Here is a 24,425-nt window from a genome sequence, read left to right as displayed (position 1 = left end):
CGTGCATTCAGCCAGTCTGCTATATTGATTATATGGATCTTTAATAGAGGTTGTTTTATCATATTTATATACATGGTTTATGTAATGTTATTATTGTATTGTCGAAGGCTTTCATGGCCAGAATCACTGGGTTATTGTAGGTTTTTTCGGGCTATATGGCCATGTTCTAGAAGCATTCTCTCCTGGTGTTTCGCCTGCATCTATGGCAAGCATCCTCAGAGGTAGTGAGGTTCATAGATGCAGGCGAAACATCGGGAGAGAATGCTTCTAGAACATAGCCATATAGCTCGAAAAAACCTACAACAACCCAATGTTATTATTGTTTTCAGGTTTATGTATTTTTATGTATTATGAATTTTATGTATGGCATCTTTGTGAACTATTTTGTAAGCCACCTCGAGTCCCCATGGGAGATGGTGGTGGGGTACAAATAAAGCATTACTATTATTATCATCAATCTCTTATTATCCAGTTTATCACAATAACACCATGAGTAGGCCATATATGCATTTAAGTGTACAACAAGAACTATGAGAGATAGACCTTTGGCTCTCCATACAGACATGGAAATCCACTGGATAAACCTAAGTAAGTCGCACTGTCTTTCAGACCAAGAGAAAGCAATGGCAAGAGCTCCTCTGAACACATTTTGGAAAAAAATAGGATTTTTAAAATTATTGTTAGCCACCTTCACATTGACTTATGGTGGTCTGATGAATGAAAAAATTCCAACACATTCCATTAAGAGCCCATCTCAGAATTTTCAGACTAGATCTACACTGACATATAATGCTGTTTGAACTACATTATATGGCAGTGTAGATCCAGCCTCAAAGCCAAGGCTTTGAGATCCCAGATTGAATCTATCCACCTGGAATTAGATCTTCCTCTTTTCCTACAGCCTTCTACCTTAACAAGCATTATGGCTCACAGTATGAGGAAAATAGGACAGCCTCAGATTGGTCATCTTAGCTTCTAGGGAGCATTCAGGCCTGATTTGCTCTAGGACCCATTCATTTACTTTTTTCACCAGTCCCTGGTATCCTCAGGACACTTCTCTATCTCTACGTCTAAAATTGACTAATTTTCTTTCTATCAACTTTCTTCACTGTCCAGCTTTCACAACCATATATTTATTATTTACAGTATTTATATTCCGCCCTTCTCACCCCGCAGGGGACTCAGGGCGGATTACAATGTACACATATATGGCAAACATTCAAAGACACACAACAGATATAGACAGACAGTCAGAGGCTATTTAACTTTTCTGGCCGCCAGGGGAGCTGTTGCTTTCATCGTCCATCTGCGGCACTGATGAAGTACTTCCGCATTCCCTGCATGCTTTTGCTGGAGTCTTTTTATGGCCTCGTAAATTAGTTAAATTAGCCTCCCCACACATAGGTAGTACCTAATTTTCCTACTTGACAGATGCAACTGTCTTTCGGGTTGCAAAGGTCGACAACAAGCTACACAATTAGTTGGAAGCTCACTCCGACCCAGGCTGGCTTTGAACTCATGACCTTTTGGTCAGAAGTGATTTTAACGCAGCTGACACTCAGCCAGCTGCGCCACAGTCCATAGAAATACAATGGAATGGATAATCATAACTTTAGTGCAGTATGACCCCCACATACACAGGGGATTTCTTCCTGAACTTTGCATAACTGTGTGATAACACAGATAAAAATAAACCCTATTGAAATGAAGGCTCAAGAATACCAAAGAGCCACACTGAAGGACCTAGAAAATGCCTAGACAGAGCATATTTTATTGGACGTCAAGAAATGAATCAACAGATACCAGTCCTGTGAAAATTGCAGTACTTAGTGATATATCAGTCATAGCTCAATGCTATGGAATCATGAAAGATGGAGCTTTTTCTATCAAAAAGTATTGATGCCCCACCCAACTATAACTGCATTAATTCTACAAGTAGACGTCTTCTGGTTCTTTTCGCTGCTGCCTCCACTATTTTTTTTAATGTTAGGAGTGATTTGAGAAACTGCAAGTTGCTTCTGGTGTGAGAAAATTTGTTGTCTGCAAGGAAGTTGCCCAGGGGACTTCTTGAGGTTTTTGATGCTTTAACATCCTTGTGGGAGGCTTCTGTCATGTCTCTGCATGAGGAGTTGGAGCTGACAGAGGGGGCTCATCCATGCTCTCCCCGAATTCAAACCTGTGACCTATTGGTCTTCAGTCCTGCCGGTACAATTGCACCACTGGGGCAATTAAACTAAGATATGGCTCTCCATACCTTAGAGTTGACTTGAAGACACATAATAACAGGAGGACAGGAGCAGAATTTAAAACGATCTTGACAGATTAGAGAGATAGGCCAGAACAAACAAAATGAAGTTCAATAGTGACAAATGCAAGATACTCCACTTGGGCAGGAAAAACAAAATGCAAAGATACAGAATGGGGGACGCCTGGCTCTAGAGCAGTACGAGTGAAAAGATCTTGAAGTCCTCGTGGACAACAAGTTAAACATGAGCCAACAATGTAATGTGATGTGGCAAAAAAAGCCAATGGGATTTTGTCCTGCATCAATAGGAGCATAGTGTCTAGATCTAGGGAAGTCATGCTACCCCTCTATTCTGCTTTGGTTAGACCACACCTGGAATATTGTATCCAATTCTGGGCACCACAATTCAAGAGAGATATTGACAAGCTGGAATGCGTCCACAGGAGGGTGACTGAAATGATCAAGGGTCTGGAGAACAAGCCCTATGAGGAGCGGCTTAAGGAGCTGGGCATGTTTAGCCTGAAGAAGAGAAGGCTGAGAGGGGATATGATAGCCATGTATAAATATGTGAGAGGAAGCCACAGGGAGGAGGGAGCAAGCTTGTTTTCTGCTTCCCTGGAGACTAGGATGCGGAACAATGGCTTCAAACTACAAGAAAGGAGATTCCATCTGAACATGAGGAAGAACTTCCTGACTGTGAGAGCCGTTCAGCAGTGGAACTCTCTGCCCCAGAGTGTGGTGGAAGCTCCTTCTTTGGAAGCTTTTAAACAGAGGCTGGATGGCCATCTGTCAGGGGTGATTTGAATGCAATATTCCTGCTTCTTGGCAGGGGGTTGGACTGGATGGCCCATGAGGTCTCTTCCAACTCTTTGATTCTATGATTCTATAAGAATGACAAAAATATTGTAATTATTTTAATAATAAATATGAAAATATTTCCAAGTATTCCAATGTATTTATTCACAGAAAAGGTCCTGGGAAGCTAAGGATTTTGAAGACCAGAAAAAAGAGCCTTGAGGAACCATTACTGTTCTCAGGGCCAAACTTTGCCTTCCTCTGGCTGCCATAGAACAGTAACTATCACTGAGAAGGACTCCAACCTCATCTTCTTCCTGCCATTCTGGCTTTCTCCTGTAAGGGTATATTTTTGCACAGAGCAGAGCCTGATCATTTAAAATCTAGTGCTGAAATCTATAGTGAGAAAATCCAGAAACATCCTTTCCACCTCAATAAGAATCAGGCAAAACAATAAATATATCTTACTGTAAACCCCGATGATTTATTCACAGCATGGTAGCCTTTATGATGAAGGGTCTACATGTGGTGGGAAGACTTGTACAACCATCCAGGTCCCTAGAGTACAAACCTGCCAGGGTTCTGGAAAATATGTACTTATCTGGGGAAAATAAAAGGAGCGAGCTGTGTCACAGAACTCAATCTGTTTCATGCACTTTCTGAATCAAACCCTAATGCTTTGAAGAATAAAAAAGAAGAATTATCTCTTTTTCACAGAATCTGGGTGGAGCAAAGGAAGATAATGCAGAGTAACTTTTGTTTACAGTATTTATATTCCACCCTTCTCAAGGGGACTCAGAGTGGATCACAGAACACATATACGGCAAATGTTCAATGCCATTATACACAGGCAAGACAGACAACTATACATAGATAGAGGTATCAATGTACAGATACCTTTCCCATCTTTGGTATCTTGGAGGCTGTGCCTTAAATACCTCCCCACCTTAAAGAGTTACTTATTTATCTACTCACATTTGTTTTCATACTACTAGGTAGGCAGAAGCTGGGCTAAAGGCCAGGAGCTCATCCTGACCCAGGTTTTGAACTGTCAACTGCTCTTTATTAAAGATCTTGATTATGAACCCCAGCATCCAGTCCTTAAATATTGCCTACTGGACTAAATCTAGTGCTAAAGCAAGTGTGAAGAGTGGTTTGAGAGTTGGATTATGATGCTGGGGACCAGAGATCTAATCTCCTGCATGATTTTGAGCAAGTTACACTCTAGCACGCTCAGAGAAAGGCAAAACCAAACTCCCTCTGAACAAATCTTATCAAGAAAACCTTTGATGGCTTTATCTTAGGGTTGCCATAAATCAGAAATGACTTGAAGGCACACATTAGCAAAATTAGTGATAGTCCCAGCTAGAGCAACCCCAATGAAATTAGTTGTATTTATAGAAGTAATAACTAACTAATCCCATTAATTGCAATGTGTTGGCACTCTTGGGAAGCCAGTGTGAACCACGAGTTTGGGGCCAGGATTTGAATCCCACTCAACCACAGAAACCCATTGAGGTTACTTCTACACTGCCATATAATTTATCCAAGCAGATAATCCACATTATCTGCTTTGAACTGGATTATATGAGTCTATATTATCATATAATACAGTTCAAAGCAGATAATCTGGATTTCATATGGCAGTGTAGATGGGGCCTGAGAGGCCTTGAGCAAGACATAATTTCTCAGCCTGGAGGGATGCAATGTCTTTCCAAGAAAATCAAGTGATAAACTCACTTTATGATTGCCATAGTTGGAAAAAACTTGAAGGCACACAATAAAAACACTAAACTGGAAAGCCCAGGATTCCATACAATATTACCATGTCAGTTAAAGTGGGATATTAGTGCTGTAACTATTGGATGGGAGCAAACTTAAGTGTGCCCAGAATTGCAAATAAGGTGGGTATCTTCTCTCTCTCTCTCTCTCTCTCTCTCTCTCTCTCTGATGTTTACTGTTGTTTCAGGCAGTCATTCAATGGGACATGAGGGCCCTTTCACACAGGAAAAAAGCATCACTTGTTGAATTTCTATCTATTTTAAACTTCTTTATGTTAGGAGAGAGGCAAATCTCCTCCACTGGAACCAAGTTTTCCCCCCTGCTCTTTATATTATTATTATTATTATTATTATTATTATTATTGGGGAAAAAAAACCCTTAAAGCACATGGTTTGAGTCTTAGGGCCCTTCCACACAGCCCTATATCCCAGAATATCAAGGTGGAAAATTCCACGTTATCTGCTTTGAACTGGGTTATCTGAGTCTACACTATCTGAGTAAATGTGGGATTTACTGTCTTGATATTCTGGGATAGAGAGCTGTGTGGAAGGGCCCTTAGTCTGGAAAATAGGTGTGCATCTACACTGTAGAATTAATGCAGCTTGACACCACTTTCTCTGTTAAAGAGTCCTGGGGCCTCATCAGGCCATACACCCTAGGATTCCATGGAGCTGGGTCATTGCAGTTAAAGAGCCCTTCCACACACCCATATAACCCAGAATATCAAGGCAGATAATCCATAATATCTTCTTTGAACTGGGTTATCTGAATCTACCGCTGCCATATAATCTAGTTCAATGTGTGGAAGGGGCCAAAGTATTCTAGAAAGGCAAGGTAGTATTAGTTGTAGCGGCAGTAGTGTTAAGTTTATTTATACTCTGCTTTTTCTCTCCACAAAGGAGACTTTTTAAAAAGCATCATATACTTGCTGTGAAAACACAATTGTGGAAAAGAAAAGACAGTGAGAACAAAAACTTAAAAACTGGCTTCATTTGAGAGTTTTGACTTTGATTTATTTCGGCGGGTGCGCGAAAAAAAGTGCGTGAAAGGCAACCCGACCTGTCACTCAATGAAATCGGAGATATGTTAAACCGAAGTTGGATAGATTTTTAAAAACACTTCTTTCTTTCTTTCTTTCTTTCTTTCTTTCTTTAGTTCTTTCCTTCCTTCCTTCCTCCCTCCCTTCCTTCTTTCTTTCCTCTTTTCCTCCTTCTTTCTTTCATTATCCTTTCATCCTTCTTTCTTTTCTTCTTTCGTTCTTTCTTTCCTTCCTTCCTTCCTCTTTCTTTCTTTCTTTCTTTCTTTCTTTCTTCATTCCTTCGCCCTTTCTTCCTTCTTCCTTTCCTTCCTTCCTTTGTTCTTCTTCCTTTCTGTATTTCTTTCCTTTGTCCTCCCTTCCTTCTTTCATTCCCTCTTTCTTTCATTTCTTCCTCCTTCCTTCTTTCATTCCTTTCTTCATTTCTTCTTCCCTCCTTCCTTCTTTCCTTCCTTCCTTCCTTCCTTCTTTCCTTCGTCCTTCCATCCTTCTTTCTTTCCTTCCTTTTTCCTTCTTTCTTTCCTTCCTCCTTCCTTCTTTCTTTCCTTCTTTCCTCATTCCTTCTTTCTTTCATTCATTCATCCCTCCATCCTTCTTTCTTTTCTTCTTTCTTTCTTTCCTTCCTTTCTTCTTTCCTTCTATCTTTCTTTCCTTTTTCCTCCCTTCCTTCTTTCTTTCCTTCCTTCTTCCTTCCTTCTTTCCTTCTTTCCTTCCTTCCTTTTTCTTTCTTTCTTTATTCATTCCTTCGTCCTTTCTTCCTTCTTTCCTTCCTTTCTTCTTCTTCCTTTCTTTATTTCTTTCCTTTGTCCTCCCTTCCTTCTTTCATTCCTTCTTTCTTTCCTTTCTTTTTCCCTTCTTCCTTCCTCTTTCTTTCTTTCTTTCTTTCTTCATTCATTCCTTCGTCCTTTCTTCCTTCTTTCCTTCCTTTCTTCTTCTTCCTTTATTTCTTTCCTTTGTCCTTCCTTCCTTCTTTCATTCTTTCTTTCTTTCCTTTCTTCTTCCCTTTTTCCTTCCTCTTTCTTTCTTTCTTTCTTCATTCATTCCTTCGTCCTTTCTTCCTTCTTTCCTTCCTTTCTTCTTCTTCCTTTATTTCTTTCCTTTGTCCTCCTTTCCTTCTTTCATTCCTTCTTTCTTTCCTTTCTTCTTCCTTCCTTCCTTCTTTCCTTCTTTTTTCTTTCTTCTTCCTTCCTTCCTTCCTCCTTTCATTCCTTCATTCTTTCCTCCCTTCTTTCTTTCCTTCCTTCCTTCCTCTCACTCTCAATGAAGCAGATGCTTGGAGGCGTCCTTCCCTCCCCCTGGGCCCCTCTCCTTTGGAGAGACACTGTTACAAGAAGGAGACTTTTTTCCTTGGACTTCGGAGCCAAGCGTTGGCTGGAAAAAACGTGTTGATGAAACCTGCCTATTCCTGGACCATTGGGAATTGGGGCAAAGGGCTGCCCTGGAACCAGGGGCTGTGCGCGCGCACACGTACACACCTCAGAGGTGCACGCACGAGCCTCCTTTCCTGCCACTCTTTTGCTTGCCCAGCAAGCAAATGAGGCCGGCATCATTCGTGTCCATTCTAGTCCATTTGACCCGTTACAATTCATAGTGACTCTGCCACTGCTTGTTGAACCCCATCGTCAAATAGCTTCAGGTGCCTCTAATTAGACGATTTCACTCCAGAGAGGAAGAAACTGGCAAACCCAACTCTAAGCATCCTATGAAATTCATGGGGGCGACAGAAATCGGCATGCGACTTGAAGGAACAACTACACACACACAAATATAAATACATGCACACAAAAGGAGGTTGGTTTTAGGCTTGCCCAGACTACCTCCAGTCACCAGTTTATTCGATTGACTAGTCCTCAGTAATCATTCAAATCTCAGCTAGTCCTGGTAAAGTGATTTCTCATCGATATAATCCGACTTTCTTTAAAGATGCATCCCTCAACTAGTTCCCCAGGACTTGTATTTGTTGATAATGTAACTCTCTGAAGCTGCATCTACACTGTAGGATTAGTGTCGTTTGACTTCACTTTGACTGCCATAGCTCAATGATATAGATTCCTGGGATTTGTAGTTTTCCCTCTGAATATTTTACTCTGAATACAGGAGCTCTTCCTTCCCAGTCAGAAGCCAGAATGAGGTGAAGTGCCTCAATCCCCTCCGAAAGCGACTTTGAGAGGAAGGTGTCTTGGGGCCCTTCCACACAGCCCTATATCCCAGGATATCAAGGCAGAGAATCCCACAATATCTGCTTTGAACTGGGTTATCTGAGTCCACACTCAGATAATGTGGGATTTTCTGCCTTGATATTCTGGGATATAGGGCTGGGTGGAAGGGCCCTTGAATTCAAGGAAGACTTGTCTCCGAAAACTCCCAGGAATCGAGTTTATGCTCAAGTGGCCAAGTTTTTCCTTTTCCCAGCCTGATCTGACTTAGAAAGGCGCGGGGGGGGGGGGGGATCTCTCTCTCTACTTACACAGTTATGCTATTATTTTAATCCAATGCATCCTGAGTTGTTAATTTGTATTGCCTGGGGTTGTTAAAAAGGCAGCGTGAGATGACGATTGGGAAACACAGCGTGAATATTAAGTAATTCAGTACATCAAAACTCTCGATTTAGAAAAGTCTCCCCCTTGACTGAAAACAAAGGATGGATTGAAAAACTAGGCTATCAACAACAACAACGGTAATAATAATATTGTTAACATTGTCTATTATTATTATTATTATTTAGTAGTAGTATTAACTAGTTGTACCCGCCACGCGTTGCTGTGGCCAACCTTCCCTCCTTCGTTCTCTCCTTCTTTCCCTCCTTCCTTCTCTACCTTTTTCCTTCCTTCCCCCCTTTTCTTTTCCTTCCTTCTTTCTCTCCTTCCTCCCTTTTCTACCTCTTTCCTTCCTTCCCCCTTTTTCTTTTCCTTCCTTCTCTCTCTCCTTCCTTCTCTACCTCTTTCCTTCCTTCCCCCTTTTTCCTTCCTTCTTTCTCTCCTTCCTTCTTTCTCTACCCCTTTCCTTCCTTCCCCCTTTTTCTTTTCCTTCCTTCTTTCTCTCCTCCCTCCCTTCTCTACCTCTTTCCTTCCTTCCTTCCCCCTTTTTCTTTTCCTTCCTTCTTTCTCTCCTTCCTTCCTTCTCTACTTCTTTCGTTCCTTCCTTCCTTCCTTCGCTCTTTCTTTCTTTCTCCTTGCCTTTTTTTCTGTATCATCATATAGCTTTTTGGCGTTTTAAGTCCTTTCCACTGCTTTTTGCGGTTGTTCTATGAGTGATGGTCACTCGTTGGTCTGTTAGGGGTATAGTGTCCAAATTTAGTGTCAATTCATCCATTGGTTTTTGAGTTATATTGATCTTACAAATGAACATTGCATTTTTATTTATATAGATAATAATATTAATAAAATAGTAATATTTATTAATATTATTTTACTGACACAAAAGCAGAGTATGTCACAGCAAACGAGAGCCATATGCTGGATTATTATTATTATTTTACTTCCCACGCGCTTCCTCCTGCTTTTGGGAACGAAAATTTCCATATTGTGGGATCCGAAAAGTTATAGTTTTGCAAGGTCTTGCGCCTTCTATGCCTGAGAGCTGTGTTCCCTCACCAAACCACAACTCCTAGGATTCCATAGGCTCCAGGCATTGCCCTTAAAGAGGTGTCAAACTGCATTCATTCTGCAGTGTAGATGTACCTACCCAGGGATGAATAAAGTCCTCTCATGCAAATAGGATTTCTTCGTTTTTCTTCCCTTAACAGTCCACAGCGGAGCCACAAAATCTGCTTTGTTCCAAAGCAGAGAGTAAAGCTGTTCCACCCACAGAAAAACTTCATTAAAGTTCACTCAGGAGAGACTGTTTCCTACCTCGGTTTCTGGAAGTCCAGAGGGAGAGAAAGCCGGAAAAAGAGAGAGCAAATAAACATAATGCCTGCCACCATAGATACAGGCGAAACTTCAGGAGAGAATGCTTCTGGAACATGGCCATACAGCCCCGGAAAACCCACAACCACCCAGTGATTCCGACCATGAAGGCCTTCGGCAATACATAAATAAACACAATTCATACAACTACACACAGTCAAGTATGATCTCTACTCAATAGTGTTTGTTGCCGTTGCCGCTGTTGTGCGCCTTCCATCTCTCCCAGAAATCCTGAAGTTCCCAAGTTCTGACCCAAGGACTCGGTCGCTAACCTACCAAGGGTTTTCTGAAGCTGAGACGGTGTGACTCCGACGGGTTTCAGAGCGGCGGAGGAGACTCGAACCAAGCTCTCTAGAGTCGTCGTGGGTAGCTTTTCCTTTGTGTCCGAATCCCCTTCTTTCCTAGACTTCTCTGCTCAGATTTCCCAAGACCATGATAAGGGTTTGGTTTGCTTTTTAAAAAGGAGATAAGCTTTGATTGGGGCTTGAATTTGCACAGAGGGATTTGTCTCAAAATCGAATCCAGTCCTTTCAGTCCTATGACTTTCCCTAGTCGTACGGATCTTTCCGACTATATCTGGAAGGACTGAGGGGGGAAAGGAAAGGGCCTGAGGCTGTTAGGAGTTGTGGGAGTTGAAGTCCAAAACACCTGAAAGGGCCCAAGTTGGCCCATGGCGGGTCTATATACATTTACTCAGGATAGCAATAAAATATCTCAAAGATGCTAATGGGAAGTGACTGAAAGGCACCCAACAAGAATATGTGGCTGGACCTAGGCTTGAGGGGTGTTCAAGTTCAGGGAAGAGTCCCACTTTCTCCTAGTTTTTTTATTATTATTATTTTATGACTTGGCTCATAATAATATTCAAACTAGGAGGAAGTGAGACTTTTTTCCTGAACTTGAACACCCCTCAAGCCTAGGTCCAGCCATATATTCTTGTTGGGTGCCTTTCAGTCACTTCCCATTAGCATCTTTGAGATATTTTATTGCTATCCTGAGTAAATGTATTATTATTATAATACATTGTAAAGGTGTTATTATTATTATTATTATTATTATTATTATTATGAGCCAATAATAATAATAATAATAATAATAATAATAATAATAATAATAATAGTTTAATAATAATAATAGGATTTAAAGCTCAAACTGCAAAGACTCTGGCACAAGCCAGTCAAGGTGGTCCCAGTGGTGATCAGCACACTGGGTGCAGTGTCTAAAGACCTTGGCCTGCACTTAAACACAATCGGAACTGACAAGATTACCATCTGCCAGCTGCAAAAGGCCACCTTACTGAGATCTGCACGCATTATTTGCCAGTACAACACAGTCCTAGACACTTGGGAAGTGTCCGACTTGTGATCTAATACAACAGCCAGTATCTTGTTGTGTTTCAAATAATAATAATAATAATAATAATAATAATAATAATACTTTACTGAAAGGACTCGGGGCTGTTTCCAGCACATACGGCAAACATTCAAAAACCTACAAAGAACACATGACATCAAAATACAATCTACAAGCAACCTAACTATAAACTTAATACCATTTAAAAAATAACCAAAACAATACAACTTAAATAACGCACATCATCTCAGCCAGGAAGCAAAACTCCTCTGAAGAAATATTGCCTAGCAAACCCATGATTATCAGAAACAATTTGAAGCACTGTGGGATTTTCTGCCTTGATATTCTGGATTAAATGGCTGTGTGGAAGGGCCTGAGAGAACTCCTTCAACAAAGGGCTCTTCCACACAGCCCTTTATCCCATATCAAGGCAGGAAACCCCCCATTATCTGAGTGTGGATACAGATAACTCAGTTCAAAGCAGATATTGTGGGGATATTGTGCCTTGATATTCTGAGAAATAGGGCTGTGGGGAAGGGCCATGATAGTAGAACCACTGGGGGCTCTTCCACACAGCCCTATATTTCGGAATATCAAGGCACAAAATCCCACACTATCTGCTTTGAACTGGGTTATCTGAGTCCACACTGCCATATATTCCAGTTCAAAGCAGAAAATGTGGGATTTTATTCAGCTGTGTGGAAGGGGCCTTAGTTAAAGAGGCATATTGGAGGAGAGAAGAATCGAGTTTCAAATTATTATTATTATTATTATTATTATTATTATTATTATTTCCAAGTTCGTGCTGTAAAAGAGATACATAGCGAAAGTTGGACGATAAAAAAGAACCAGCTGACCAAGAATAAAGCATAAACACAATAAAAAGGAATAGCCAAAAATAGATAAAACACATGTGAGGTCAAATGAAGAAAGCCAAAGAAGAGAAGGTCAGAAGGCATGTATGTTTGCCTATTTTCATTTTCTTGTATGTGTTTGGGACTACCAGGTTTGAGAACAGTGCTCAGACCTCCACTCCAGTGGTGCTAGTGAGTCACATTCTCTCAGCCACACAAAACCCTGCTAGAGCCACAGAACTCTCTCAGGATCTAGATCTATCTAACTCTATACAAATATATAAAGAGAGAGACCCAAAAAGGAGATATATAAGTATCTGTATGTGTGTGACCCTTTGCACACACACATATATATCTGTGTATGTGTTTATATACACATATATACAGATACAAATATTTCAGCATCTGCAATGCTAAACATTTGAGGAATGAAGGGAAAATTCATGGAGAAAGAGAGCTACACACATACTCATGCACATATATCTCCTCTATATATGTGTGTATGTGTATGTGTGTGCCTATATATATATATATATATATAGAGAGAGAGAGAGAGAGAGAGAGAGAGAGAGAGAGAGAGATTTCAGCATCTGCAATGCTAGGCATTTGGGGAATGAATGAAAATTTCATGGAGGGGCAGAAATTATTGGGGGAAATGCCCTCCTTTTGCCCCTTAACTACATCCCTGGAAGTCGGGAAAAGATCAGAGAAAGAGAAACAGAAACCCTGCCTAGTTCTCCAAAGAAAAGTACACACAAATAATGCACATATATGTGCAAATATTCGATTCCACTTTCTAACCAACTACTTTAAACACCTGGTCTGATGCCTCGTTCTCACAACTTGTAGTTATAACATAATTTTCTTCTTTCTTCAAAGGACAAAGGTTTTAAAGAGTCCCAAGCGACCTTCCTCCAATGAGGGGTCCAAGGGCCCTTCCACACAGCCCTATAACCAGGAATATCAAGGCAGAAAATCCCACATTATCTGCGTGTGGACTCAGATAACCCAGTTCAAAGCAGATATTGTGGGATTTTCTGCCTTGATATTCTGGAATACAGGGCTTTGTGGAAGGGCCCCAAGGTTCACACTCAGATTCCGTGGGATTTTTTGCCTTCATATTTTGGGATATAGGGCTGTGTGGAGGGGCCCCAAGAGGGATGGTGCCTCGCTTAACTACAGCTCCTATGATTTCATAGTATGGCAGTGTCCAGCCTTATGAAATCTACAGTGTAGACCCACCCCAATAAAGCACCTTTGTTTGAAGAAGAAGGAGAAGGAGAAGGAGAAGGAGAAGAATTCTTTGTTGCTTTGTCGCAGGCAGATGGTATTTGTGGCACAGGTTCCAATGAATCATCTGAGCAAGGGTGTTGTGCCTTTGCTTGTAGTCTGTCTGCCTGGTCTTCTTGCAGCAGCTGAGGATGTCATCTATTGTTTCATCTGCTTCCTTGCAGAGTCTACATTTGGGATTCTGGCTATGGTGGCATTGGTTCTGAAGACTTGTTCTTGGGCTGCCAGAATCAGGCCCTCCTTTATCTCCTTTTTCAAAGTTCAATTTGTGAGCCACAGACATGTTTCTTCTTTGTCAATTTGACTCCCAATCTTTCCCAGGAACTGTCCAGAGAAAGCCTTCTTTCGCCAGTTTTCTCTTCTGTTCTGGATTGTGTTTTTATGGTATTCACTCTTTGCGAAACTTTCCTTAATTCCCTCAATTTCTAGCATCCCATCAAATGCTGGAAATAGTTGCAATCCCAGGTGACAGCCGGATTGAAGAGAAACAACTGGAAAAGCTGACACAATATGAGGATTTAAAGATCGAACTGCAAAGACTCTGGCACAAGCCAGTCAAGGTGGTCCCAGTGGTGATCGACACACTGGGTGCAGTGCCTCAAGACCTTGGCCTAAACTTAAACACAATCCGCACTGACAAAATTACCATCTGTCAACTGCAAAAGGCCACCCTACCGGGATCTGCATACATTACTCACAGATGCATCATACAGTCCTAGACACTTGGGAAGTGTCCGACTTGTGAACCAATATATAATATAATATAACATATGGTATATACATATGATATACATATAATATTGATAATATTATAATGTAATACAATATATTATTATTAATAATATTAATAATTATATATTTTATATTACATGTAATATTACTAATATTATTACAATGTATTGTCGAAGGCTTTCATGGCCAGAATCACTGGGTTGTGGTAGGTTTTCCGGGCTATATGGCCATGTTCTAGAGGCATTTTCTCCTGACGTTTCGCCTGCATGTATGGCAAGCATCCTCAGAGGTAGTGAGGTCTGTTGGAAGTAGGAAGTACAGATATATAAACCCATTTTCCTACTTCCAACAGACATCACTACCTCTGAGGATGCTTGCCATACATGCAGGCGAAACGTCAGGAGAAAATGCCTCTAGAACATGGCCATATAGCCCGGAAAACCTACAATAACCCAATAGTATTACAGTATAATGGTATAGTACAATATAGTAATATATAATACTAATATGGTAATAATATAATATATTGTATTTACATATTACTTGTAAGCTGCTCTGAGTCCCCTTTTGAGTGAGAAGGACAGCATATAAATGTCATAAATCTATATAAATAAAAATGTAATGTTCGTTTGTGGGTTTAAAGAACTCAAAAACCACTGGGGGAATTGACACCAAATTTGGACACAATGCATCTAATAACCCAATGTATGCCCTTCACTCATAAAAACACTGAAAAACACAGCAGAAGGGACTTAAAATGCACCAAAAAGCTAAATGACAAAAAGCTAAATGACAATACAGAAAAAGGGAAGAAAGAGGGAGGGAAAAGGAGAAAGAAAAGAAAAGAAAGAAAGAGGGAGAAGAAGAAAGAAGGAAAGGAAGAAGGAAGCATGCAAGCAAAGAGAGAAGGAAGGAAAGAGGTAGAGAAGGAAGAAAGGAGAGAAAGAGGGAAGGAAAGAAAAAAAGAAGGAAAGTTATAGAAGAAAAGAAGGAGAGAAGGAAAGAAAAAAGGGAAAGAAGGAAGGAAAGAGGGAGCGAAGGAAGGGGGGAAGATGTAGAGAAAGAGGGAGGGAAGGAAAGAGAGAAGGAGGAAAAGAGATACAGCAGAAGAGAAAGAAAAAGGGGGAAGAAAGGAAAGAGATAGAGAAGGAAGGAAGAAGTGAAGGAAAAACGGGAAGGAAGGAAGGAAAGAGGTAGAGAAGGAAGAAAGGAGAGAAAGAGGTAGGGAAAGAAAAAGGGAGGGGAGGAAGGAAAGTTATAGAAGAAAGGAAGGAGAGAAGGAAAGAAAAGGAAGGGAAAGAAGGAAGGAAAGAGGGAGCGAAGGAAGGGGGGAAGATGTAGAGAAAGAGGGAGGGAAGGAAAGAGAGAAGGAGGAAAAGAGATACAGCAGAAGAGAAAGAATAGGGGGGAAGAAAGGAAAGAGATAGAGAAGGAAGGAAGAAGTGAAGGAAAGACGGGAAGGAAGGAAGGAAGGAAAGAGGTAGAGAAGGAAGACAGGAGAGAAAGAGGTAGGGAAAGAAAAAGCGGGAAGGAAGGAAAGTTATAAAAAAGGAAGGAGAGAAAAAAGAAAAAAGGAAAGAAGGAAGGAAAGAGGAAGCAAAGGAAGGGGGGAAGATGTAGAGAAAGAGGGAGGGAAGGAAAGAGAGAAGGAGGAAAAGAGATACAGCAGAAGAGAAAGAAAAAGGGGGAAGAAAGGAAAGAGATAGAGAAGGAAGGAAAGACGGGAAGGAAGGAAAGAGAGAGTGAAGGGAGAAGGGAAAGAAGGAGAGAGAAAGGGAGGGTTGGCCACAGCAACGCGTGGCGGGTACAGCTAGTAAATAAATAAATCCAACACAACAGCCAGCAGAGTGATCTTGTTTGCTGTGGACTCATCTTGTTGTGTAATATTGTAACGTTGTTTGGAGACTCTTGGAGCTGGGAGATTCCCTCCTCAGCTTCCCCCTCCCTCCTTCTCCACCCCATTGCTAAGAGAGAGAAGGCTTGGTCACGTGGCCAGTCCCCAGCTGGGTCCGTAAAGGGGCCGAGCCGCCGCCGAAGGGGATCACTCCAAGGCCGAGATTAGCCGCGAGAGGAGCTCTGGAAGGCGCCGCTATCAAGGGATCGGAGATAAGAGCCGGGACACTCTTGTCTCCCTGTCTCCCTCCCTCCTTTTGGGGATCCTCTTCTCAGAGAGAGAGAGAGAGATACAGAAAGTTAGATCCATCCTCCTCCTCCTCTGGGCTTCCTCCGACCCGCCTTTCCCTGCCATACGGATGGGACCTCCTCGCCTGTTGCAGCCGCGTAAGTGCCTTCCTCCCTCCCTCCCTCCCTCCAGCCCCTCTCTCTCTCCCCCTTATCTCTTCCCCAGCTGGGCTTATCTCACCAGATAACATCCCTCGCTTGGAGAAGCTGGGAAGGGGGGATCCCTCTCTCCCTCTCTTGGTGTGTGTGCGGGGCCTCTATCAACGTTGCAAAACCAACTATTGATAACCCGGTTCTGTGATTTACGGGGGAGCAGATTCAACCCTTCCCCGCCTTCCTTTTGGAAAACCCTCCACAATCTTCTCAGATAAAGGATGGATCTGCGCCCGTGAAACCCGCCAGGATTGCTTGTGTTCTCCTATTTCTCTTCTCCCTCGAGGAGGAAGAGGTTTCTGTTTCTCTTTTCTTCTCCTTCCCTTCGGGAGCGAAATCAGGGCATTTCCTTCCCTAGAAGAATTCTTTCTTTCCTTCCCCTCCAATTAAATTTTCCTTAATTCCTTCGATTTTTAGCATTGCATCAAACAGCTGGAAATCGTTCCCAGTTTGTTGTCTTCCTTTGGAAACTTCTCTCCCGTCCAATAACTATTTCTAAATGTATTTCCTATAGGATTTCCAGCTGTTTGATGAGATGCTAGAAACCGAAGGAATTAAGGAAAATTTAATTGGAGGGGAAGGAAAAGAAGGAATTCTTCTAGGGGGGAAATGCCCTGATTATATATATATTTATATATATATATATATATGTGTGTGTGTGTGTGTGTGTGTGTGTGTGTGTGTGTGTGTTTGTGTAATAAATAATATATATTATAAATATATAAATAAATTCCTAAATATTTCCTAAACATATAATAAATATATTAAATTGAATAAATATATGAATAAATTCCTAAATATTTCCTAAACATACAATAAATATATTAAATATATAAATAATATATAAATCATTATAAATATATAAATACATTCCTAAATATTTCCTAAACATATAATAAATATATTAAATATAATAAATATATACATAATATATAGATTATTATATTATAAATATATAAATTCCTAAATCCTTCCTAAACATATAATATAATAAATATATAAATAATATATAAATCATTATAAATATATAAATTCCTAAATATTTCCTAAACATATAATATATAAAATATAATAAATATATAAATAATATGTAAACCATTATAAATATAATAAATAAATTCCTAAATATTTCCTAAACATATAATAAGTATATTAAATATAATAAATAATATATAAATAATTATATATGTGTATGTATGTATGTATATATATATATATATATATTCCTAAATATTTCCTAAACATGGCCATACACAGCCCGGAAAACGTACAGCAACACGTTAGAAACACGTTAGAGAATGAATCCACTTTAAATCCGGTTTATGCTTCCTGCAGAATTCTGAGATGTGTAGTTTAGGGAGGAGACTTTAACAGCCTCCCTAAACTACAAACTCCAGAATTTTGCACTAGTCAGAAACCAGATTTAAAGTGGATTCATTCTCTAGTGCAGGCACGGGCAAACTTGGACCCTCCAGGTGTTTTGGACTTCAACTCCCACAATTCCTAACAATCTAACAGAATTCTGGGGTTTGTAGTTTAGGGAGGAGACTTTAACAGCTTCACTAAACTACAAACCCCAGAATTCTGCAAGAGGCAGAAACCGGATTTAAAGTGGATTCATTCTCTAGTGCAGGCACGGGCAAACTTCGGCCCTCCAGGTGTTTTGGACTTCAACTCCCACAATTCCTAACAGCCTACCGGCTGTTGGGAATTGTGGGAGTTGAAGTCCAAAACACCTGGAGGGCCGAAGTTTGCCTGTGCCTGCTCTAGTGTGATGAAGTAGCCAGTATTTTCTAAATGGTTGAGATCTAGGGAATGAAAGAAATGTGAATGAGGAGAATTCATATTTGGAGAGGTTTGGGCTATTTTATCTGGGAAAGTCGCTTAAAGTCCATTTGAATCGGTGGCTTTTAAATTGACATTTTATTAATATCTGTAATTATAATAATAACTTTATTTGTAACCTTCCCTGTAATAATAATAATAGGGTTGGGCTGGGGAAAAATGTTTCTCGCCATCTCCTCAGCAAAAATATTTCTAGATGAAAAGGGGTATCTTTTATTGTAGGCTTAATGCGCATCTTGACGCCATTTGAATGGCCATGGCTCAAAACTATGGAATCCTGGGATTTATAGTTTGGTGAAGCGCCAACACTCTTTTAGCAGAGAAGGCTTTGTAAAACAATTCTTACGGTTCCATAGTATGGAGCCCTGACTGTTCAATCAGTGCCAAACTGCATTAATTTGCCAAACTGCATTGATTTCAATCAGTGCCAAACTGCATTAAAACCGCCTTTGGAGGTTTTCTTCCCTCTCCTTTTGCACCTGGATCCAAAAAGCAAAGCCTGCTTCGGGAATACAAAACCATCCCAAGCTAAACTGAAATTCTACCGCAGGCATGGACAAAAAGTTATTTAACGGGAGAGAAGTTTCCAAAAGGAACACAACAAAACAGATATTTTAGGTGGGAGTTGAAGTCCAAAACACCTGGAGGGCCGAAGTTTGCCCATGTCTGTTCTCTGAAGTCCCCTTTGAAAAGGTTTAATGGGTTTGACTACTTGGAGAACAATCCCTAAAAACGGTTAGTGACTTTGCACAAAGACCAAATAAAAACGACTCACCAGTGTATCGTCTCTTCGTTTGATTCCTAAATAGACCTTTTCCTGATCCTATCCTGTATCCTTATAATTTTTTAAAAGTGCCCTAAATTTGTCATGTTTTTAAAAACCCCAGAAACAAAAATAATTAGTTTTAAAGCGGGCCGAAACAGAGCCGGCGTGGACTATGATGGAGATTCACTTTGGTTTGGACTAATCTATTGTCGAAGGCTTTCATGGCTTAATCACTGGGTTGTTGAGAGTTTTCTGGGCTGTACGACCATGTTCCAGAAGCATTCTCTCCTGACGTTTCGCCTGCATCTAGATGCAGGCGAAACGTCAGGAGAGAATGCTTCTGGAACATGGCCATACAGCCCAGAAAACTCTCAACAGCCCAACGTTTGGGCTGTTTGCAAAGGGAACCTCACGTCGTAGGAAACCTTGTTGTGCGCCTTTCTTCGGGCAGGCCACGGAAAGGGATTTACTCTCAAATATACTCTTATTTTCGCTTCGAATTCGGGTGTTATTTCCCCCCCCCAAAAAGGGTTTAGAGACAGGGTGAAGTTGGGAAGTTTTCTGCAAGGAATTAGAAAGAAACGTCCGCGGGTTTTGTTTTGATCTAAGAACAATGTAACCCAGGCCAACTTGGGCCTTCCAGGTGTTTTGGGCTTCAACTCTCACAATTACTAACAGCCTCGGGACCTTTCTTTCCTTCCCTCATCCACCTGAAGCTGTTAGGAATTGTGGGAGCTGAAGCCCCAAACACCTGGAAGGCCCAAATTGGCCCAGGTGTGGTATAGAGCCACATAATGCACTTCAAATTGCATTATTTGACAAAATATTCCTAACTGCCAATTTAAGGCTCTCCATCCAGGTGTTTTGGACTTCAACTCCTACTATTCCTAACAACCTCAGAAGGGGCCTGAGGCTGTTAGGAATGGTGGGAGTTGAAGTCCAAAACACCTGGATGGAGAGCCTTAAATTGGCAGTTAGGACTATTTTAAGAAAGGAATAAAACAGCCCCTGTTAAGGCATGTTTGACCCTGCTTTAACTGCCATGGACTCACTGTTGTTGATCCCATAATATGGAGCCATAGTACTTAAAGTGGTGTTAGACTACATTAAGCCTAAGGTGTAGATGCACCCACAAAACCTATGAACCAGAATCTCCTTACTTGTAGTCCACACACAATATAGATTCACCAAAACCTCCATTTCAATTATGGTTTTGATGTGTGGTTGGAATGAGCTTTTGTGGTTTGTTTGGTCAGTCTGTTTTGTGAATGTTGCCTCTTTTGAGGAGGTAGTTATTACTCGTTGGACTGTGTGATTCATGTTAGGAGTAATCAGGGCATAGTGCTTTTGCACATTATTAACCTAAAACTCTGGAGATCAGGGTGCAAAACCCATTCAGCAATGCCCCCCCCCCCAAAATGTTTAGCCCAATGTATTTTAGAGGGAGTCTGTGGGTTGCTGTATGGCCATGTTCCAATTTTAGCCCAATCTTAGAGCTTTTTAATGAGATTTTAAGGATGTAATATGTTTGTAATGATGTGTATTGCAGTATATATGGTTTACTTAAGTTATTTTTATAATTTATGGAGTTGTTTCTGATTTGTTTGTATATTATCTTTGGCATTGAATGTTTGCCACTGTGTATCTGTTGTGAGCCCTCCTGAGTCCCTTAGGGAGGATAAGTAAAGGTAAAGATTTCCCCGGACATTAAGTCTACCTCAGTAGACACCACCAATACCTTCTCAGCTGCAAATGTGAGTAGACTTATTGATCTACTCACATTTGCATGTTTTTGAACTGCTAGGTTGACAGAAGCTAGGGCTAATAGCAGGAGCTCACCCCGTTCCCCGGATACAACTGCCAACAGCAAGTTCAGCAGCTCAGCAGTTAAATCTGCTGTGCCACCAGTGAGGTGGTTGGGGAGACAGGGAGGGCTATAAATAAAGTTTCATTAATTAATTCACTCATTAATTCATTCATTCACTGGCTGACCTTGGGAAGCACACTCTCTCGGCCTCGAAGGAAGGTCATGGAAGACCTCTTCTGGTCAAGAAAGCTCTGTGATACATTTACCTTAAGGCTGCCAAAGGTCAGAAATGACTTGAATTACAACTCAATCAGAAGAGGTCTACCACTGCTTCTCTCCAAGGCAGAGAGAGCATGACTTCTCTAAGGTCACCTAAAGAAGTCACTATGTGACTTTGATCTCTCACAACCCGCACCACTGGCTGTTAGGATTTATATTGTATATGTGCCTTCAGTTTTAATATATGGATGGACTACCACACCAGGGATTCATGGACTATTCTTCTAGCTTGGAGAAGGTTCTTCTTTTTGGACTACAGCTCCCAGAATCCCCTAACCAGCCCCTCCATAAAGGAACATTTTCCCATGCTCTGGAAGTTTCCACCTGCACCATTTGGGGAAAAGGAATCAAAGTCTGATTTTGTAGGTAGTAGTAATTTTATTGATTAGCCCTTAGGCCATATCACAATAAGAAACAGAACAACAAGGACTGTCAAGACCTTATCACACTCCACTTAGTAAGTTAAAATACAACACTTATAACAATAAAGTAAATAAATATGATAAAACGTGATAAAACTGATAAACCTATCAAGCTGAGTATATACATCATATTTCATTATCACCCCTACAATTTACCCCAATCAGCCCTACATATGTGGTTCTCTCATATTGTTTTGCTTAAGTACAGAGCTGTTTTATATGTTATTTTTGGGTCTTGGCCACACATGAAATATGTTGTTCTGATGTGAGATTCCCAATACATTGTCCGTTTGATATATGGACCAAGGTGGAAGTCTCTCACCTTTTGATACAGTTTGCAATCAAATAATATGTGTGCTATATCCTCAATTTCAGGTGCCCCGCAGATACAACTCTGTTCATTATAAGGGATGCTATTAAATCACCGGTATCTAACCATTGTCTCGAGCTGATCAAATCTGGCTCAAGTGAATACCTCCCTGAGATGTTTTGGTATTTGCATTTTTAGGTAGTTAGCAGTTTGAAAGGTACTTTTATATTGGCTCAGCCATTTTAGGTTAGCAGTCTTACTGAGGGTGGCTATATCTTGTGCTTGCTTCGCCAGCACATATACTGATTTTGTAGGTGAATGCCCTATGCACTTTTGTGTTGCCTGTCCACTTATAGTAGTGGTTCTCAACCCATGGATCCCCAGGTGTTTTGGCCTACAACTACCAGAAATCGAAGCAAGTTTCCTAGCTGTTATGATTTCTGGGAGTTGAAGGCCAAAATATTTGGGGACCCACAGGTTGAGAACCACGGACTTATAGTAACACCATAATTTGCAATGGGTTTTCTTAGGCCAGGAATAGTTGCCGGTGGCTTTGCAAGTTCTTTCAACTGAAATTGGTATTTATAGGTGGTCTACCATCCTAGTGCTAACCCGGACTGATCCTGATTAGCTTCCAAGATGAGTCAGGGCTGTAATTGGGAAGTCAATAGGCTGCTAGGAAAACAATGTGATTTGATTGTGTTCAAGGCTTTGTACTGTGTAAAGATATTGAAAGAGAGGGTGACCAATGAGGGAGTTAAATAATGATGTACTTCCAAAGGTTGTTTCCAGAAATGACTTTCAAGGACTGAATGGGAGATTACTCTTTTGGTTTCCGTTGATTTGTGGAAAGTATTCACCATATTTTAGTGCCATTTTCCAACTACTACCCGGCATCATCTTTTCCTTGGATAATTATCTATTTCAAAGCCAAGATTCTACCTTGGTTTATTTTGAAACAATCCCCTTTAAAGAGAGAATGAGGAACTTCCATCTACGGAGATGATTAGATCACAACCCTACTAAGAATACATGTGTTTGATTAGTTAGCTCTTCATCCTGATTGAATTCTGAACTGGATTGTCTAAAGGACTTCCTGTTTCGATGCACAATGTTCAACTTCCCCTATTTATCTCTTAAATAATGGCCAAAAAACTCAATCGATGGGAATCACCTACCTGTTGACTTGCCATTCAACAATTGATTGAATAAGTCTACTATAGTTGAGAGTAACTGATAAGATGTCAGTCCTTATCTTGCAAATAGGGTGGCTCTTCAGTTTAGTTCAATTCCATGTACAAAATAGGCTGCCTATGAAGTTTCTCATTTACTACAGAGTGGTCACAAGTCCTGATCTATTTACTGCCAATGAATACCAGTACAATTTTCCCTTTATGCTAATAATCCATTTAGAGTCTGGGGACAAAATGAATTTAGGAGCTCCAGTTAAACCTACACTTTTGAATTGCAGGATTGTTGACTGTCTGCACTAACCACAGAGCAACTGTAAATGGCCTTGGTGGATCAGAGCAAAGAACCATTCTGTAGCCAAATCCTTAGCCCTGAGTACTCAAAGGGGGCCTCCTTTGTTCATCCCCAGTAACTCTTATTTCTAGGGGGCAATTGCTTTTGAACATGAGCTTTGATGTCCATTCAGCACTCATGGCTTCTAATATTTTATGATGGACATAGATACCCTACATAAACATAGCTAATCCCTTACTGCTCAAAGTCAGTGGCCACTGCAGCCTGTTTGTAGCTGTGAATGACTCCCAATTAACTGCACCTTCTGTGAACTATCTCATTTATACCCACCGGTCTTCTTGCTTTCTACCAGAGAGCGTCAACTTCAGAATGAACATGTAGTGACTTTTTCTTTGACTTTTTCTTTGCTTTGTAACATTCTGAGAGTGTAGACAAGGTGCCCTGGTCGTAGTGAAGTTTTGATACACTTTGGAGAAGTAATATTTTTGGATTAATACATCCGGAACTGTCAGTCAGCCTTACCAGTAGCCATGTTGGAGAACTGTGGCCTTAAAATAATTTCCCTGTCCTCTGTAAGGGTGGCATATAAACTAATGTCTCTCTGCAAAAATCTCCCTAAATCTTTTGTAGCTTACTATATCCATTGGAGCCCCCGGTGGCTTCGATTCCGGGGAGCGGCGTGAGCTTCCGCTGTCAGCCCTAGCTTCTGCCAGCCTAGTAGTTCAAAAACATGCAAATGTGTGAGTAGATCAATAGGTATCACTCCGGCGGGAAGGTAACGGCGCTCCATGCAGTCATGCTGGCCACATGACCTTGGAGGTGTCTACGGACAACGCTGGCTCTTCGGCTTAGAAATGGAGATGAGCACCACACCCCAGAGTCAGACATGACTGGACTTAATGTCAGGGGACTACCTTTACCTTTACCTTATATCCATTTTAATAAGACATACCATATATACTTGAGTATAAGCCGACTTGAATATGTCGAGGCACCTAATTTTACCACAAAAATCTGGGAAAACAGATTGACATGAGTATAAGCTGAGGATGGGAAATGCAGCAAAATAAAAACAAATACCAATACAATTACATTAATTGAGGCATCAGTAGGCTGAATATTTTTGAATATTTACATAAAACTAATCTAATATAAGGCTGTCCAACTCTGATTAAACCATTA

At 40.8% G+C, this 24,425-nt stretch overlaps 1 protein-coding gene across 2 annotated transcripts in view; it reads left to right on the top strand.

The window, feature by feature from the left end:
• Window positions 1-24,425, top strand: part of GATA5 (GATA binding protein 5) — an 80,938-nt gene that overhangs the window by 11,372 nt on the left and 45,141 nt on the right. Inside the window, exon 1 of one of the 2 annotated variants that reach the window (XM_060771980.2) lies at window positions 16,040-16,275. The exons of the other annotated variant lie outside the window; for it this stretch is intronic. The gene's annotated coding sequence lies outside the window, so the exon portion shown is untranslated. Of the gene's footprint in view, window positions 1-16,039; window positions 16,276-24,425 lie in introns of those variants that run through there. 2 annotated transcript variants of the gene reach the window in all.

This window comes from Anolis sagrei, chromosome 4 (assembly GCF_037176765.1).
Source record: "Anolis sagrei isolate rAnoSag1 chromosome 4, rAnoSag1.mat, whole genome shotgun sequence".
Taxonomy (NCBI): domain Eukaryota; kingdom Metazoa; phylum Chordata; class Lepidosauria; order Squamata; family Dactyloidae; genus Anolis; species Anolis sagrei.
This window is presented reverse-complemented; position numbering and strand designations above follow the sequence as displayed.